Below are 18,404 nucleotides of genomic sequence, written 5' to 3'. Positions count from 1 at the left end.
TGCTCCAAACCGTTACGCTGACGAGTGCTGCAAAGCGTACTACATCAAAATCTCGTAACGAGGCGAACTATTTCGTTAACCATGCTAACAGGAGTGCTCTCTCTCTGAAACGATGAAAGCTATCTCTTATATAATTGCTTGCAAATGTACCCCTTCATTATCATCTCTTGATATGTATCATGTTGTTCATTCACGCCAATTTGTCATAGTTTATGTTTTCCATGAAATTATTCCATGAATTTAGTAGCGCTAACTACGTGCCGTTCTGGCTCATCAACCGAGAATTGAATCAGAAATTTGGTCTGTTTTGAAATTGGAATTAATAACCTAACAATTTAGAACTGTAGCAGTTCGCTATCATTTAACTCCACTCGTGATCTGATATTAACTTCATAGCTGCTGGACAATAGAGTATCAGTTGTAGTTTAGCTATCGCATACGTGACATGAGAGGACCACTGTAGTTTCTTTTAATTGCTATATTGATACGCACATCCTCTGACTGAATTCCAGTCGCTCGTGTTTTGTGTGAGACTCTTTTTAGTAGAATGGAGGACAAATTGCCGAATCGATTTAAACCTTTCTCTTCTGAATTTTATATGGTTTTGAAGTAAACTACTGTAACACCTAGCTAAAAATGTGTTATAACCCGAGGCAAGAGAATTATTTTAAAAGTGTTGCATGAATTCTGTAGATTTTCGATGGTTTCCAGAAGAATTAAAGTTTAGAAACAGAAGAATTAAAGTTTAGACTTGGAAAACGCATAACGTATTTCTTTGAAAAGTAATGGCTTCCTAATATATTGAAAACACTCCGTATTTTTCTTACTTCTTTTCAATTGGCATCAGGTATCCCATGAAACTGAGGCATGTTACTGACGTAACACAAAGTGAACAAATGCATTTTTTTTGACAGGAATGTATTAAATGAGAACCTCAATACAAGTAATAGAACAGAGAAGGACAATGTTGGAGGTAACTCTAGAGCAGAATGTTGACTAATATGAGAGTTTAAATACCGAATAATTCAGGTGTGTTGAGCGCTCACATAAACATTTGAACCACGCAACAATGAGTGAGTAGAAAAAGAAAAAACATGCTGGTAGAAACCAACTGTAACTAATATAAGTTGCTCCTACCAGGCGTGAAATAAATGCGTGATATCATACGGAACACCATAACGTGTCTCTGAAAAAGCAGCTTTAGATAACGGAGAACTATTCTCCAGAATTGGTAATTTTCTTGTGCACTTGCAGAGACACTAATAACACAGTTTCCTTAAGGTTTTCGCCTTCTTTGGGCAGAAGCCTGTCATAGTTCATTCTGCTGTAATCTAGTGCATACAGAGAAATTACCAGCATTTTGTTGCTACACTTAGGGACCAGATTAATAGGATATCTCAAAATGAAACACATAAAGCTTTTCTGCGTCAAATGTTTATGTACAGATAATAATAATGACTGAACAAATCTGTGACATTATAGTTGTAATCAGCATCGGCCTGTTTCCATTCATTTCACCTGACTTCTACATAGATAACGGTCTAAGTCTAGACGCACCCTTTATGCATACAGATGTTTTCACCTGACATCTACCCACATTACATCAGGTTGTTATCTACACTCCTGGAAATGGAAAAAAGAACACATTGACACCGGTGTGTCAGACCCACCATACTTGCTCCGGACACTGCGAGAGGGCTGTACAAGCAATGATCACACGCACGGCACAGCGGACACACCAGGAACCGCGGTGTTGGCCGTCGAATGGCGCTAGCTGCGCAGCATTTGTGCACCGCCGCCGTCAGTGTCAGCCAGTTTGCCGTGGCATACGGAGCTCCATCGCAGTCTTTAACACTGGTAGCATGCCGCGACAGCGTGGACGTGAACCGTATGTGCAGTTGACGGACTTTGAGCGAGGGCGTATAGTGGGCATGCGGGAGGCCGGGTGGACGTACCGCCGAATTGCTCAACACGTGGGGCGTGAGGTCTCCACAGTACATCGATGTTGTCGCCAGTGGTCGGCGGAAGGTGCACGTGCCCGTCGACCTGGGACCGGACCGCAGCGACGCACGGATGCACGCCAAGACCGTAGGATCCTACGCAGTGCCGTAGGGGACCGCACCGCCACTTCCCAGCAAATTAGGGACACTGTTGCTCCTGGGGTATCGGCGAGGACCATTCGCAACCGTCTCCATGAAGCTGGGCTACGGTCCCGCACACCGTTAGGCCGTCTTCCGCTCACGCCCCAACATCGTGCAGCCCGCCTCCAGTGGTGTCGCCACAGGCGTGAATGGAGGGACGAATGGAGACGTGTCGTCTTCAGCGATGAGAGTCGCTTCTGCCTTGGTGCCAATGATGGTCGTATGCGTGTTTGGCGCCGTGCAGATGAGCGCCACAATCAGGACTGCATACGACCGAGGCACACAGGGCCAACACCCGGCATCATAGTGTGGGGAGCGATCTCCTAGACTGGCCGTACACCACTGGTGATCGTCGAGGGGACACTGAATAGTGCACGGTACATCCAAACCGTCATCGAACCCATCGTTCTACCATTCCTAGACCGGCAAGGGAACTTGCTGTTCCAACAGGACAATGCACGTCCGCATGTATCCCGTGCCACCCAACGTGCTCTAGAAGGTGTAAGTCAACTACCCTGGCCAGCAAGATCTCCGGATCTGTCCCCCATTGAGCATGTTTGGGACTGGATGAAGCGTCGTCTCACGCGGTCTGCACGTCCAGCACGAACGCTGGTCCAACTGAGGCGCCAGGTGGAAATGGCATGGCAAGCCGTTCCACAGGACTACATCCAGCATCTCTACGATCGTCTCCATGGGAGAATAGCAGCCTGCATTGCTGCGAAAGGTGGATATACACTGTACTAGTGCCGACATTGTGCATACTCTGTTGCCTGTGTCTATGTGCCTGTGGTTCTGTCAGTGTGATCATGTGATGTATCTGACCCCAGGAATGTGTCAATAAAGTTTCCCCTTCCTGGGACAATGAATTCACGTTGTTCTTATTTCAATTTCCAGGAGTGTAGTTCTCATATTGCTTCTCCCTGTTAAAATAAGTTTTTGCTATCTCCGTGTGATATTAATTAGATTCACAAATATGTATTTTTCTCCAGTCTATTGACTGATACGTATGATTTTCTTTTCCTGCGTGTTTTAATTATTCCCATTATTCAGTAATCCGTTGCTCCTTGAGGAAGCATCAGTTGCTGACTGGTTTCCGTATTAAAAGTCTGTGGCTCACTGACATGACTCAGAACTGTCGATATATGCTGATGATCAACTCTTCTTTTCAGACACGCGTGAGGTACAGTTTTGAAATCATTTTTTATCCGCCAGTAACACTGCAGGCCATTTTCATTTCTCAACATATTTCTTTTACTATAAAAACCCAGTCGTCACCTGATTCTGAGAGATTATTGTAAATATGTACAATTTATGTTGCATTTATCGATTATATATTTTGTGGCGGCGTTCGTAGCGACAAACACTTCGCTGTAGAAACGGCTTACGAAGTCACCGCCACACTTTTAATAGCGGGCCGACCGGTCCGCTGGAACAGTGAACAGAAAGATGAAAACCCAAACACTCTGATTAAATAAAAGTCGGTACTTATCTTTATTAACGAAGATACAGAAACACAGTAGTGAACTCCGTGTCTACAGAAATCTGTCTAGTTCAAGTCGGAGCGGCTAGGTCAGCGTCGGCTGACGACAAACAACAACTCTGCTGCGATGAACACACAACTGACTAGCAAGTACACAAATCGGTGGCGAGTATACAACTGAGCGGCGAATACAGAACTCCTAGCGCTCGCGACTCCAGCGCTTAAGAAGCCAGAAGCCAGCGGTGGCGCGCACAGACTTGCGGCGATTTCCTGTATCGCTGGCGCTGCTTATGCGGACGGCGTCCGGACTTTGATGCTGCCAACCTTTTGGCAACGGGCTCGGTTGGCATTACTGGCTAGGATATAACAATATATATCCAATTATACATTATAAGTAAACATTTGTAAAACAAATAATATGTATATCTTCCTTACGAAATCTGTTTTTGAGGCTTTTGTAATGCACAGGCATTATTTCTTCTTTTCGTTTTGCACTTTGTACCTCTGGAAAATTTCTTTGCTAGCAGTACTTGTGTGGTCAATCTGTCACTCAGTTGTCAACGTATATTGGAAACTTAAAACGACGTGAAATGTGGGACAAGCTGTGATAACCATAGTGAATCTGTTTGTCGTATCTCTAGTTGCTGCATCAGACTTGAGGACAGTGGAAAATTTAAATGCAGACAATACTTGGTGAAAAAGCGCAATGAAACGGACTTTTAACACAAATGACAAGACGACTATCATTGGTTCAAATGTCTCTGAGCACTATGGGACTTAACATCTGTGGTCACCAGTCCCCTAGAACTTAGAACTACTTAAACCTAACTAACCTAAGGACATCACACACATCCATGCCCGAGGCAGGATTCAAACCTGCGACCGTAGCGGTCACAACGACTATCATTACAGTATGTGATAAGCTTAATGTGCATCTACGTAGGTCAGTGAGTAATGGGAAAGTTTTGTATTTATAATCACATAGTGTGTTGTCAATTTCTGAAACAAGTTATTAATGTTTATTTCAACATGAATATAAAAAGAGACACTAGGAATTCGCAGTATACTGACCCAGAGAACGGTGCCAGCATTGAGTTAGCAGATAGCGTTATGCATTTTGTTTTTGGAACTCCTTTTCTTTGGAACGAGGACAAAGGCAGGCAGACTGAAGCTGGTCACGTAGCCAGCTAGTAATGTTTGCGTGTCTCTCTAAATACAGTAGTATGAGACATGAAGGTACTGTGAAAGTCATTTTGCACCATTTTGTCAACTGCACTGCTTTTGACAAACTACTGACAATTTGTTTCGTAATTGTTAATGTAACAATAACGCCAAACATTCGTTAACAGACATTGTAGGGATTCAGTTTAAGAATTTGCTGGAGATCTTCATCACATAACAGGTTTTAAGTGATTATACTTTTATTACATTCGGAAGTGATGTCCATCATGAACCTCATCATCAATACACTTCAGCATTCGTTGTTTCATTGAAGCAGATGGCCTTCGATTGTCATCTTGAGAAACTTCTTGATATGCGTCAGTTCATGAAGATTCCTGCTTCAAGGCTGGTGTTAAGATATTATGTCTCACCATCGTATACTAGATATGCTGCTTGGGTGAAAAATCAGGGTTCCGTGCACGCAGTCAGGGATCCGAATCTTCCTTAAGGAAACTGTAGTGTGAACTACAATGTAGGGTCGTCCATCGTATAGTACAATATAATACGTAATTTGGTGCCGTTGTCATGAAGGGTATGTTAACAGGCATTTTCATTCATGTTTCATACTAGCGAGTATTCACCTTTACGTCAACAATTACCAAATCAGTCCTGTTGTCATACACAATAGTTCGCATTACAACTATAGCTGAAGTAAGAAAGGTACGGGGCTCGAGAATCGATTAAAAACAGAAGCGAGACTCTTGGCTGAATACCGCATAATGCTACTTAACTTAATAGTTGGCTCTGGCTGTGTTCAGTGTAAGACTTTGCAGTCGGGTGGTATGGCTTCAGCGGTAAACGACATACGGCAAGTATTGATCTCACTCCAGCTTCCCGCAATCAGATCCCGAAACATCATGGTGACAATCTGTCCAGGTTTTGACTCTTGTCATCCGTCTATTCGTCAGACCTAGTAGAATGCTTTTACTATTTCCTCTTCTTGTCACTCTGTTTTCCTGAGTGTGTGTACACTCTGGACTCGTCTATGTGTGCAGTCTCTTGGTATGGTACTTTCATGTTCCTTGTGCCACTGACGCATAATACATTTGTGCAGGTCCACCGGTCACACTGTTTTACGATCTCAGCAAAAATGCTTCATTGAAGTTCGACACACCCAGTTGGCCATCAAGTACTCACACATTTCTTCATCTGTTGTAGGGACTTAGTTATCTACTTAAAATACTCTCGCATAAGGATAAAATTTTGATCAACATATCTCACAGACGCTGTCTGATCAAAACAGTACCGAAACCCCTATGTAACGCATACTTGACCACTATACACCCTGGTGAAAACTCATGTGCCGGACGGAGTGGCCGAGCGGTTAAAGGCGCTACAGTCTGGAACCGCACGACCGCTACGGTCGCAGGTTCGAATCCTGCCTCGGGCATGGATGTGTGTGATGTCCTTAGGTTAGTTAGGTTTAAGTAGTTCTAAGTTCTAGGGGACTTATGACCACAGCAGTTGAGTCCCATAGTGCTCAGAGCCATTTGAACCATTTTTGAAAACTCATGTGATAGCGATATGCACATATAGAGATGGCGATAGTATCACTTACACAAGGTATAAAAGGACAGTACATTAACGGAGGTGTCAGTTGTACTCATGAGATTCGTGTGAAAAGCTTTCCGACAACATTATGGCGGAACGACGAGAGTTAACAGACTTTGAACGTGGAATGGTAGTTGGTACTTGTCGCGTGGGACATTCCATTTCGGAAATCGTTAGGGAATTCAATATTCAGAGATCAACAGTATCAATATATCAAATTTCAGCCATTACTTCTCACCGCAGACAGTGTAGAGGCCGACGGTCTTCACTTAACGACCGACAGGAGCGGCGTTTACATAGAGTCGGCAGTGCTGATAGACAAGCAACACTTCGTGAAATAACCACAGAAATGAATGTGGAACGTACGACTAACGAATCTGTTTGGATAGTGTGGCGAAATTCGGCGGCGTTAACGGACTACGGCAACAGACGATCGATGCAAGTTCCTTTGCTAAGATCAGGACATCCCCTGCAGTGCTCCTCCTGGGCTCCTGAGACTTTCCGTTGTACCATAGACGACTGAACAAATGCAAGCTGGTCACATGAGTACCGATTTCAGTTGGTAAGAGGTTAGTTCGTTTCGAACGTAGCGCAGACCCCACGAAGCCATTGACCCACGTTGTCAACAAGGCACTGCGCAAGCTGGTGGGTGGCTCCACAATAGTGAGGACTGTGTTTACATGGAATGGACCCAGTCCAACTGAACCGGTCAGTCACTGGAAAATGTCATGTTCGGCTACTAGGAGACCATTTGTGGCAGTCAAGGGCTTCATGTTCCCTAGCAATAATGGAATTTTTATGGATGAGAATGCGCTCTTTTACTGGGCCACCATTGTTCGCGACTGGTTTGAAGAACACTTTGGACAATTGGAGTGAGTGATCGCAATTTTAATGCCTATAGAGACAGCATGATTAAAAATTTCTGTAGGGGAATTCCAACGACTTTTTGGATCCGTGTGACGTAATGTTGCTGCACTACGCCGGCAAAAAATGAGCCCGGTACGATATTAGGAGGTATCCCACGATTTATGTCACCTCAGTGTAAGTCACGAACGCAGGAGACGCCAGTATAAAAGCTGGCAGGGAGTATTGTGTTGTTAGCAGAGAAGCAGTAACAGCAGAATGTGTTGATCATGAGAGCTCAACGTCTCCTATTGTGGACGAGTTATTGGATATCATGAGAAATAGTAACAAATTCATCAGCGAAATGTCAACCCTTCTAAAGTAGCACAAGCCAGTGATGTGAATGTGAAGTGGAAACGCGAAGGTAAAATCCAGGTAAACTGAAACTACCCAGGCGTCATGTGCTAACAGACAGAGACTGTCGAGCGTTGCGGAGGGTGGTTGTAAACAGTCGCACGAAATCTGCGGGTAGAACTCCTCGTAACTTCAAAATTGCTGCCAGCAGTTCATCTAGCACAGTGTCTGTGGATGAAGTTAAAAAGAATGGGGTACGATAGTTGGAGCGACCTTTTATACACCACTTGTTTACGAAGTCAGCGCTAACTTGCGCTCGAGGTACCTTAAAGCGCGAAGTCAATGGACAGTGAATGACTGGAGTCAAGGAATTTGCAATGCTAAATCCGCTACACTCTGTGGCAATCTACAGGAGGAATTTCTGTGTGGCAGATTCCCAGAGAGCGTTGTCACAGCTATTGCCTACAGTCAAGTACGGAAGTAAACGCTGTATACGTAAGGCTATGTGCACTTTTTACAGCATTAGGTACAGCGTACGCTAGAAGAAATGTCGTAGACGATGATTGTATGTTTCAGCATAACAGTGCGTCCTGTCATAAAGAAGCTTCTGAGAGACCATTGTTTATGGACAGAAATTCCAGAAATAGACTGGCATGCCCGGGGTCCCTACCTGAACCAAGCGGAACAGCTCTGGGACGAGTCAGAACATAATCTTCGCCGCTGACACCCAGTGTCCAAGGTTACTACCATCTCTAGCCATCAGTGCTGCGGAAGGATGGTCCGACCTTCATCCATAGACATTCAAACGCCACACTGAATGTGTTCGATATAGAGTTCAAGACGGTATTAAGGCGAAAGGCCTTTAGAAGATACTCTTGACTTATTATGGATTTTGCTCTCATCAACAAATGTCAAGGAAGTCAGATTAGAAATTAATTTAAAGGTGACAAAGTGCGAGGGATGCTTTAAAGACACTAGCTGCACAACGTACACATAGAGAATGAAGCTTTCAACCAGTGGAGGTAGTCACATACATTACTTCTTCAGTGACCTCAATCCAGGCCATGCAGCCTCAGATGGGGCGGTAGTAGAATATAGAATTTGTTGATTTTGCTTCAACGGGTGAGGAACTGCTTTCGCGCTTTTTTCCCATACAGATTATGACTTCCGTAATTGCTTGACAAGTAAGTGGATAGGAACAATGGCATTCAATTGTGTGTATGAGAGGGTAGACGCAGTATGTCAACTTCTGTGAAATTTCTCCCTCCTTAGTACTGTCACCTTACGTTAACTTTTAGTTGTGAGAGAAGCAACCGCTTTTACAAATAATTCGCTCCTTTCTGTCCAAAAGAGCTACGTCGACAAGTAGTAGATTTAATCTGTTCCAGATTTTCTGTGACACAGTATCGGTCTTAGAGGTATCCAAGGTTATTACAGATCACCAAGTGGGAGGGTACTTCGCAAATGTGACCATAAATTGTGGAGATGACTAAGGAAATAGTGCAAGACAGACTGTTCTCTTTCACCTGTAACGGATGATGAAAATCGTATCACGTTTTAGGACTATAGGTGGCGATGTCAGGTTTTCAGTAAACTGCATATTCATTCTGAAAGGAATAATATACAACGGATAGGCAAAATAATGTGAACAACTTTAATTACTTGGGAATGGTTTATTAATAAGGGGTAAGATCCCCATTAGCCCATAATACAGCTGCTTCTCTTCTTCGAATACTGGCGTATAATGACCGTATAGTCTCCAGTGGAATGCTATGCCACTCTTCCATCATAACTTCTTCTGACCTCGCGCTCCAATACCGTCTACAAGGGTTCGATAAGGCTCAAATCCTGGGACTGTGATGGCTAGGAAAGACGCTGCAGTTCAGTTACATGCTCCTCATACCACGATTGTACTGTCCTGGCTGTGTGAATGGGTGCATTATCGTCCTGTAATATGGCATCATTGTTGGGGAACAACATTTGAATCATGGGGTGCACCTGATCAGCTGAAACGTTCACATAATTGTTGGCTTTAACATGACCTTTGAGAGTAATGATGGAACCAGCAGAATACCATAATATGGCTGCCCCCACTATCTCACTTCCAACTCCATGCTTAACCATTGGAATCAAGCAATCAGGATTTTACGCTTCTTTTGGCGTTGCCCAGACGTATACCCGGCCCGATGTTGGAGATAACGAAAACGTTGACTCGTCGGACCATATGACGTGTTTCCACTGATCAGCCGTCCCTGATTTATGCTCCTGACATCGTTTTACGCTTCTTTGCGCTGGTTGCCGTCACTAAAAGTTTCACTATAGCAGCTCGTCCATGAATATTCGCTTTAGGGAGTTTTCGGCGAACAGTGTCGGTAGATATGGGGTCTCAAAGGTGACTATTGAGCTCTGCAGATCCTTTAGACGCCGCAGTTTTGTGTTCTTTTGACATAATTCGTGTTAGTGCACGACGGTCTTTGTCATTTAGTGTTGATTTGAGCCCCATATTACGTTTACACGATCATATCTTTCGGTACTTTGTGTAGGCTGTCAAGACTGTTGCAACAGTTGCTCTTGAAACATTCAATAAACTGGCTGTGTTGGTTACTGATGCTCCAACTGATCGGGTCCCTACAATATGCCTTCTTTGGAACCCTGTTAGTGTAGTGTTGCCAGAAGAGCCAACACAGTGTTGCTAGAGGAGGCCGAAATACACGCTATAAGCTCACGCAGGATGGCGTGAGGTCTGGAACAGTTAAAGGAGTTGAGTCTAGTAAAACAAGTACGTAGTTTCTTGAACACTTAACTTTAATCCATAATTGTAGAACATCGGTCTTGATGATACATAATTTGAATCTCAATATAAACGGGTAATGGCGCCTTGCTAGGTCGTAGCAAATGACGTAGCTGAAAGCTATGCTAACTATCGTCTCGGCAAATGAGAGCGTATTTGTCAGCGTAGCTTCGCTAGCAAAGTCGGCTGTACAACTGGGACGAGTGCTAGGATCTGTCTCTAGACCTGCCGTGTGGCGGCGCTCGGTCTGCCATCACTGACAGTGGCGACACGCGGGTCCGTCGTATACTAGCGGACCGCGGCCGATTTAAAAGCTGCCACCTAGCAAGTGTGGTGTCTGGCGGTGACACCACAACTAGGTGTCTCATTGCACGTCAACCTCGGCCTCCGAATGCAAATACGAAGTGTGCACTACTCGTAAACAACCTGCACGGATGCCTAGTCCGTACTGAATACGCTCAGTCCATCGCGACAAGTGATTTACCTATGTTGTTGACCGTCGAACACAACTACCCCATTACTACAACCGTTCACATTATTTTGCCTATCCGCTGTACGTCTACGTAATCAGTTTATGTGAGCACGTGCTTTGCGGCCCTCGTAGTGCATTTATTTCATTAAAGTTATATTTCTGAGCTCAGGCATATGGACATTGTTTTCTGGACTTCAGAATTAGAACTCTCATGTTCCCTGGATTCCACAATCGCTAAATTTGAATATTATTGAACCACTCTGACCTGAAGAGGAGAGAAAACAATAATGCTTCTCCACTTCCACGATAAAGAAATGAACCAGTTTCTTTGCTAGCCCTCGCTTTCTGTTTTCAACCAGTGGAATGGTTAGCAATAGTCCCTTTTCATTGTTCTCCGTTGTATCTAATTTCTTTAAATTCTGGTAGCTGTTCTCAATGTAGTTCTGCCTGGGTCATCGTCTGCTGCTGTCTCGCCCCGCTGTACGTCCCAACATAACATTTCACCATTTCCAAACATCTCTGGATTTTGACGGTCTGACGCGCCAGTTATACAGATTTGAAATTATCCCTCAGGAAGGCCTCCAACAATTCTATTAATCAATGCCAAGCCGAATAACTGATTGCATGAGGGCCAGAGGTGGTCCAACATGTTATTGACTTGCTCAATTTGTGAAGCTCTTTCTCTTGAATATATCTTCCAATCTTTCTGCAAATATAATCACTTGTTTATCTGTTCATGTACATCACACTGAGTGTATGCCGTTCCATTCGGATAATTACTTCATGGTGCGTCTTTTTTTATTTTTGTCGTTTGTTTTCTTGCTTCGTAAGTAAGTATTCGCTACTGGTTTCGATACAACGAAATTTGTGTTACTGCACCAGTTTCACTAATAAGTGATGTTTTCGTTTTATTTAAATGACGGTTGTATTTTATTTCCCAAACTGAGTGACTAGCACTTCTGTAAGCTGCTCCTCACTTCCGCCAAAATTGCAGTCACTTGCGAATTCCTATACGCTCACTGCAAATTCATCGATCCTTTTTATGACTGAATACAATGCGTTTGGAATGATATGGTATAAAATCAGATTAGACAACATTTACAAATAATACGTACCGATTTCTAGCACTATTCGGGCTATTTCAGAGACCAAAGGTGATCCTATACTTTATTAAAGAAGTATTCATAACTTGCTTTCCAAACCCTGTAAATGGTATCGTATAGATGTGAAGTAACATAAAAGAGAAGGGAGGGATAATGGCTTAATGCCCGTCCCTTGGTTAGGTAGTTAGAAATACTGCTGAAATTCAGATCGAGCACGGGTGTGGAAGGAAAATGGTCGTGTCCTCTTCTGTGGAACTATCCCTATATCTACGCCTTAATAGAGTTAGCAGGACTAAGATACGACATACAGTCTTTCCTAAATAACCACAATTACAGAGACCAGAGCTATGAAGTTAACGAAACAAGTTCCGCCATCCACGTTTAGCCACCCATATGGAGTCAACAAAGTTGGTAAGCGGTACATATAATTGAACGCTACAGGATAATATCTGCGGAAAGATTGATACTGTCTTTCGTAGCCTACCAGTTACTAAAATATAACCATTGTTTCAAGGTATTTAGGTTTAGTTTTAAGTTCGGTGAAATCTGACTCGAAGTGTGATAGTTTCTGTCTACGGAAAAGGTGTTGTATAAAGTGCTCTCTTTTAGGTTGCGCAAGAGGAATAGTATTCCAAATTACAGTGATTCTGAACGACATAGAGATTAAGTTTTCAGAAGCAACCAAGTTCCGTAGCTACCTCAGTACGAACACAGAAGCGAGAACTGTAGCCCAAATATTCGTTATTAAAATAATGTGTCTCATATCTTGTACTACAGCCAGACTGACTGAAAGGACTCTCGTTGACAATACCAGTTTCTAATAGATTAGAGAGAGCACTTCGTCACGTTGTCAAAAAATGGCTCTGAGGACTATGGGACTTAACTTCTAAGGTCATCAGTCTCCTAGAACTTAGAACTACTTAAACCTAAGTAACCTAAGGACATCACACACATCCATGCCCGAGACAGGATTCGAACCTGCGACCGTTGCATTTCCTCGGTTCCGGGCTGAAACACCTAGAACAGCTCGGCCACCGCGGCCGGCTGATGTCAGAAATCCATAGCTATATTTTTATTGTGTACTTTTATGTAGAAGGTAGCAAAATGGTTAACAGTTAGTATTCAACTAATATCCTTATATCTGTTTGATGTAGACACCTAGAAACTAATTACAACCTCAACAATCAGATAAATAATTTAATTTTCGCTCAAAAATGGTTTTTAGAGAATATTGATGGTCTTGTTCATTAACTAAACGGATCATCGTTCTGAAATAAACTTACTATCGTATAACTAGACAACTATCAATTTCTTATGATAACCAGTTGTTAAGTGGTACTTACATTGCCACTCCATAGAAATGTGGCAAATATCACGCATACTACATTACCAGTTAATTAGCTCCTAATAATTAAATCAACGTGAGATCTAGGCACAAACTACCATGAAACCCAGTGGAATAGGGAGATTTTCCAAATAACGATGACGATACTTAGGAATATCTTGGGAAGTATGGATCACAGTAAGAAGTGCAGATGGTAGCAAACAATAAAATACTACAGCAATTTGGATCAGAAGGCTTCTTTGCGTTCCTTCGTCAGAACGTAATTTTTATCGACGTATTTACACTGTTAACCACAAACTTTACTACCACAGCCAGATTGAATGCCACTTGGTGTCGTTGTGGGCCTGTGGCACAGTTATGACAGTATATATGTTAAGTAGAGACTAATGGGAAATCACTTTAGTGACGATACGGACCGCAAAAAGCGAAACCCAGTGACATAAGCGACACTGATAAGAGTCAGATTGTTATGGCCCAGGGCCTCGAAATGAGCATCTCGGATAAGGCGTTAATGGTCGATTTTTCGCGATTTGCTGTAGTGAGAATCAATTCGAAGTGGTTGAGAAAAGGTGAAATCTCGAGTAAGCGACAAGGTGTGGGCTTCCGCGTCCATTGCACAAAGTGGAGCTTGGAGGCTTTCCCTTTCTGTAATCAGGATAGGCTGCGATCTGTGGCAGAGCTAGCGACACAGTACAGTGCTGGTGCAGGCACGAGTGGTTCAGAGCACGCTGTTCAGGACACATACATGAAGCAGTGATCAGATGGCCGGTACGTGTCCCAATGTTGACCCAACGACATAGTCAGTTACGACTGCAATGGGGACGGCGCCGTCGAGAAGCTGGCGGCAAGTGCACAGGCCCCACGACGAACCTAGCACTGGCTGGACTGTCAGGCTGTTGCACGCACTGCGTGGCCTGGCCTCGATGGATCCACTCTGAAGCCTGGAACAATAGCAGGTCTACCTGACTGCTATTAGGTCAGCGATCTTGTCAATGGAAACGTGTTGCCTGGTAGGATGAATCAAATTTGTTACTACACCACGTCAATAGTCGTCTCACGATACGCCGTTAGTCAGACGAACTGCTGTTCGAAACATATTCAGCGCTACGGTGGTAGACCTGAGAGGACTTCATTACGCAGTGAGGATCCTTTAATTGTGCTTGTATGGTTGCTGTGGTAGTAATGATGGTGGTGACAGCTGTGTACTAGTGACCATTATTTCGGACTGTCTGCGTCCGTGACCATTATTTCGGACTGTCGACGTCCCTGTATGCTTCATGACTTTTCTCGAAAGCGATGGCTTCTTCCACTGCAATAACTTTTCTGTCATTATGCCAGAACCGTGTTACACTGGTTCGAGGAGCGTGATAGTCAACACCCATTAATATCTTGGCAACCAAATTCGCCTGATATGAACTTGATGGAAGACATCTGCCTCGCTAACGGGCTACAGTTCTTCGCCCACAAACCACCGCCCGTAATTTATGGTAATTACGTGGCCTGAGCGTAGAAATCTGAAGCTACATATCACCAAAAACCTACCAAGATCTCTTCCAATCCATGCGACGCATAATCGCTGCTGTATCACGTTCCAAATATAGACAAACAGGGAGTTTAGTTTATCATTAAAATACGTATTAAGATTCTAGAATCATATGTAAGGACTATTAAAAAAGTTAAAGCTTTCTGCCATCATCCTGAATTACGTAAGAAGGGATTATAATGCATCTAAGGACGCATCGTACAAAAAAAGAAAAAAAAGAAATGAAAGGAGACGGTAGGAAATGTAAACAGCTGCTAGTCGTATCCTGTATCTTTATCATGTAGGAGAAAGCTAATCAGCATAAGTACGTCATCGATGCCTTTCCAGTTCTCTGTTTCTGAACTTTGAGTCAAGAACGCCTGTTTAAGAGGACCATTTATTATTAATTTTTGCCTTTCGCAAATAACGTTGATGTCAGTAGCCCAGCTTAAAATCTAGAGTAGCAGGCAACCCTTAACATCCCCAGCGGAGTGATTAGACATCGTCGGCTTGCTGAGGGCAGACATTATTCTCACACGAGTCGTTTTGGTATCCCAAGGACTATGCTGGCAGGAAACTACGGGTGCTCTGTGACGCTGGCGGAAAGGGTGCCAGCCACACGTCGAATCCACAATCCTCGGAGACTGGGTAGAGTGTCAGACTATCGCATCCATTGCGCGGCGTCGCGAAGGTGTATCCAGTTCTAAATCTGGAACAGCAGGAGTTAATGATGGCTCGTACGTCAGCAGCTTATCGCAGTCGTTGATGCTGCTCGCAAAACTGGTGTGGCTTCGACACACATTCAACCGATGACTGCCGAAGAGACTGCACGGGTCGAATGCATGACGCACAAGGAATGCTGCTAGCGGCTGAGTTGCGAGCACTTATACTCCCTCTGGCTGGCTAGTTTCTAAGGGTTGCCTGAAGCTCATGCCGCAATGTACTAAAATACAAGAAAATTTAATACTCTGAAACAAGCAACCCTATTACATGTAAATGTTCGTGCATTATTTGTACTGAAGGAGTTTATACCGGTATTGATGAGTCTACATAGATCACAACTTGTCATACATTCTTCCAGTCGCTCTTTTTCCGTATGTTTGTTATTACTTATATTAAGAGGCTTTTTTTCCACGTCTGTGAACGACTGACTTCGTTTTCAGGCAGCTTTTTGCATGTACTTAGTACACCTGCATGATGGCTTTCTCGAAGGGCTTGTATTCAGCATCATTCACTCAGAATTTACTTTATGATCTGTGTATGTATGAAACAATAAATGTATTTCTTATTAACGTCTTTAAGTTTTTAGTGTAAGGGAAGTATCAAAATGCACCCCTTTTGTATGTTATCTTATACACTAAAATTTTCTATTTCTTGTTCCTCATCTGCTTTAATGGACTCATCCTCAGAAGGCGAAACAAATTTTCTGCCTGCGAATTTGCAAAATTCGTAATGAAAAGTAAAAAAAGTTAAACATAGCTTTGCTAGCGGCAATCACGCCTGCTCCAGAGTCGATTACAGTTATATGTAGTAATAACAGAAAATTACTATGAACGCGATTATCATCAGGAATCGATTTTCTGTTGACGCTGAAGCGGTCATTTGCGTTTACCCTTTTGTGACTGTCTATACAATAGCCTGGCCATAAGTCTACGCTGAAAGGGAGTGGGTACATAGAGACTGATTACACTTTCCACTTCAATATTACTCACACATACTGGATGCAGTGTTACGTTTCTTCTAACCCTGCTCCTTCGTATTTCTTCGCACTTGTAAACAGATGCAATTCCCAATTTCCAGAATTCTCTTCAGTAATAATCTTTATCCAAAAATACACCATTTGTTTGCAGTGACTGCTTAAGTAACGACGATAATGTCTCCTTCGTATAATGTTTATCCTCGGTGTAACAAAGCAGCTTAAATCACTTAATAAAGGCAAGGCCTCCGGTCCAGCATGTATACCAGTCATATTCCTCTCAGAGTATGCTGATAAAATAGCTCCATATTTAGCAAATATATACAACCGCTCGCTCACAGAAAGATCCGTACCTAAAGACTGGAAAATTGCTCAAGTCACACCAATACCCACAGAGGGAAGTAGGAGTAATCCACTGATTTACAGGCCTGTATCACTAATGTCGGTTTGCAGTAGGGTTTTCGAACATATACTGTACTGGAACATTATGAAGTACCTCGAAGAAAACGATTTATTGACACATAGTCAGCACGAATTCAGAAAATATCGTTCTTGTGAAACACAACTAGCTTTTTATAATCATGAAGTAATGAGTGCTATCGAGAGGGGATGTCAAATTCATTCCATATATTTGATTTCGAGAAGGCTTTCGGCACCGTTCCTCACAAGCGTCTTCTAACCAAACTGCGTGCCTAAAGAGTGTCGCCTCAGTTGTGCGACTGGATTCGTGATTTCCTGCCAGAAAGGTCACAGTTCGTAGTAATACACGGAAAGTCATCGAGTAAAACAGAAGTAATATCCGGCTTTCCCCAAGGAAGTGTTATAGGCTCTCTATTGTACCTGATCTATGTTAACGACATGGGAGACAATGTGAGTAGCCGTCTTAGATTATTTGCAGATGATGCTGTCACTTACCGTCTTCTAAAGTAATCAGGTGATCAAAACGACTTGATAAGATATCTGTATGCTGCGAAAAGTGGAAATTGACCCTGAATAAAGAAAAGTGTGAAGTTATTCACATGAATACTAAAAGAAAACAGCTAAATTTCGATTACGCGATAACTCACACATATCTGAAGGCTGTAAATTCAGCTAAATACTTAGGGATTACAATTACAAATAACCTAAATTGGAACGATCCCATAGATAATATTGTAGGTAGGGCAAACCAAAGTTTGCGATTCATTGGCAGAACACTTAGAAGGTGCAACAGGTCTACTAAAGAGACTGCGTACACCACGCTTGTCCGCCCTATTGTGGAGTATTGCTGCGCGGTGTGGGATACGCATAAGGTGCGACTGACGGATGACATAGAAAAAGTACAAAGAAGGGCAGCTCGTTTTGTATTATCGCGAAATAGGGGAAAGAGTGTCACAGACATGATACGTGAATTGGAGTGGCAATCATTAAAACAAAGTCGTATTTCGTTGCGACGGGATCTTCTCATGAAATTTCAATCACCAGTTTTCTCCTCCGATTGCGAAAACATTCTGTTAGCACCCACCTACAGAGGGAGAAATGATCATCACGATGAAAGAAGAGAAATCAGGGCCCACAAATAAAAATTTAAGTGCTCGTATGTCACGCGTGCCGTTCGAGAGTGGAACGGTAGAGAGACAACTTGAAGGTGGTTCACTGAACCCTCTGCCAGGCACTTTATTGTGAACACCAGAGTAATCACGTAGATTTAGATGTAATCTCCCATTTCCAGAATAGTTAGAATCTTTGTCTTCCAGTGAGTACTTAAGTAAAGATGATAGGGGCTTCGAATGTATCTCACGATCACTTAACAAATGTTGTTTAGGTAAAAGCTGTAGTTCTGCTTACTTTTCTCCAAAATATTTTTGTCACAACATTTGAAAGCTTATGTATTTCTCACTTTCCA

This window comes from Schistocerca cancellata, chromosome 4, assembly GCF_023864275.1.
Source record: "Schistocerca cancellata isolate TAMUIC-IGC-003103 chromosome 4, iqSchCanc2.1, whole genome shotgun sequence".
Classification (NCBI taxonomy): Eukaryota; Metazoa; Arthropoda; class Insecta; order Orthoptera; family Acrididae; genus Schistocerca; species Schistocerca cancellata.
The sequence above is the reverse complement of the archived record's forward strand: the minus strand, read 5'-3'. Positions refer to the sequence as shown.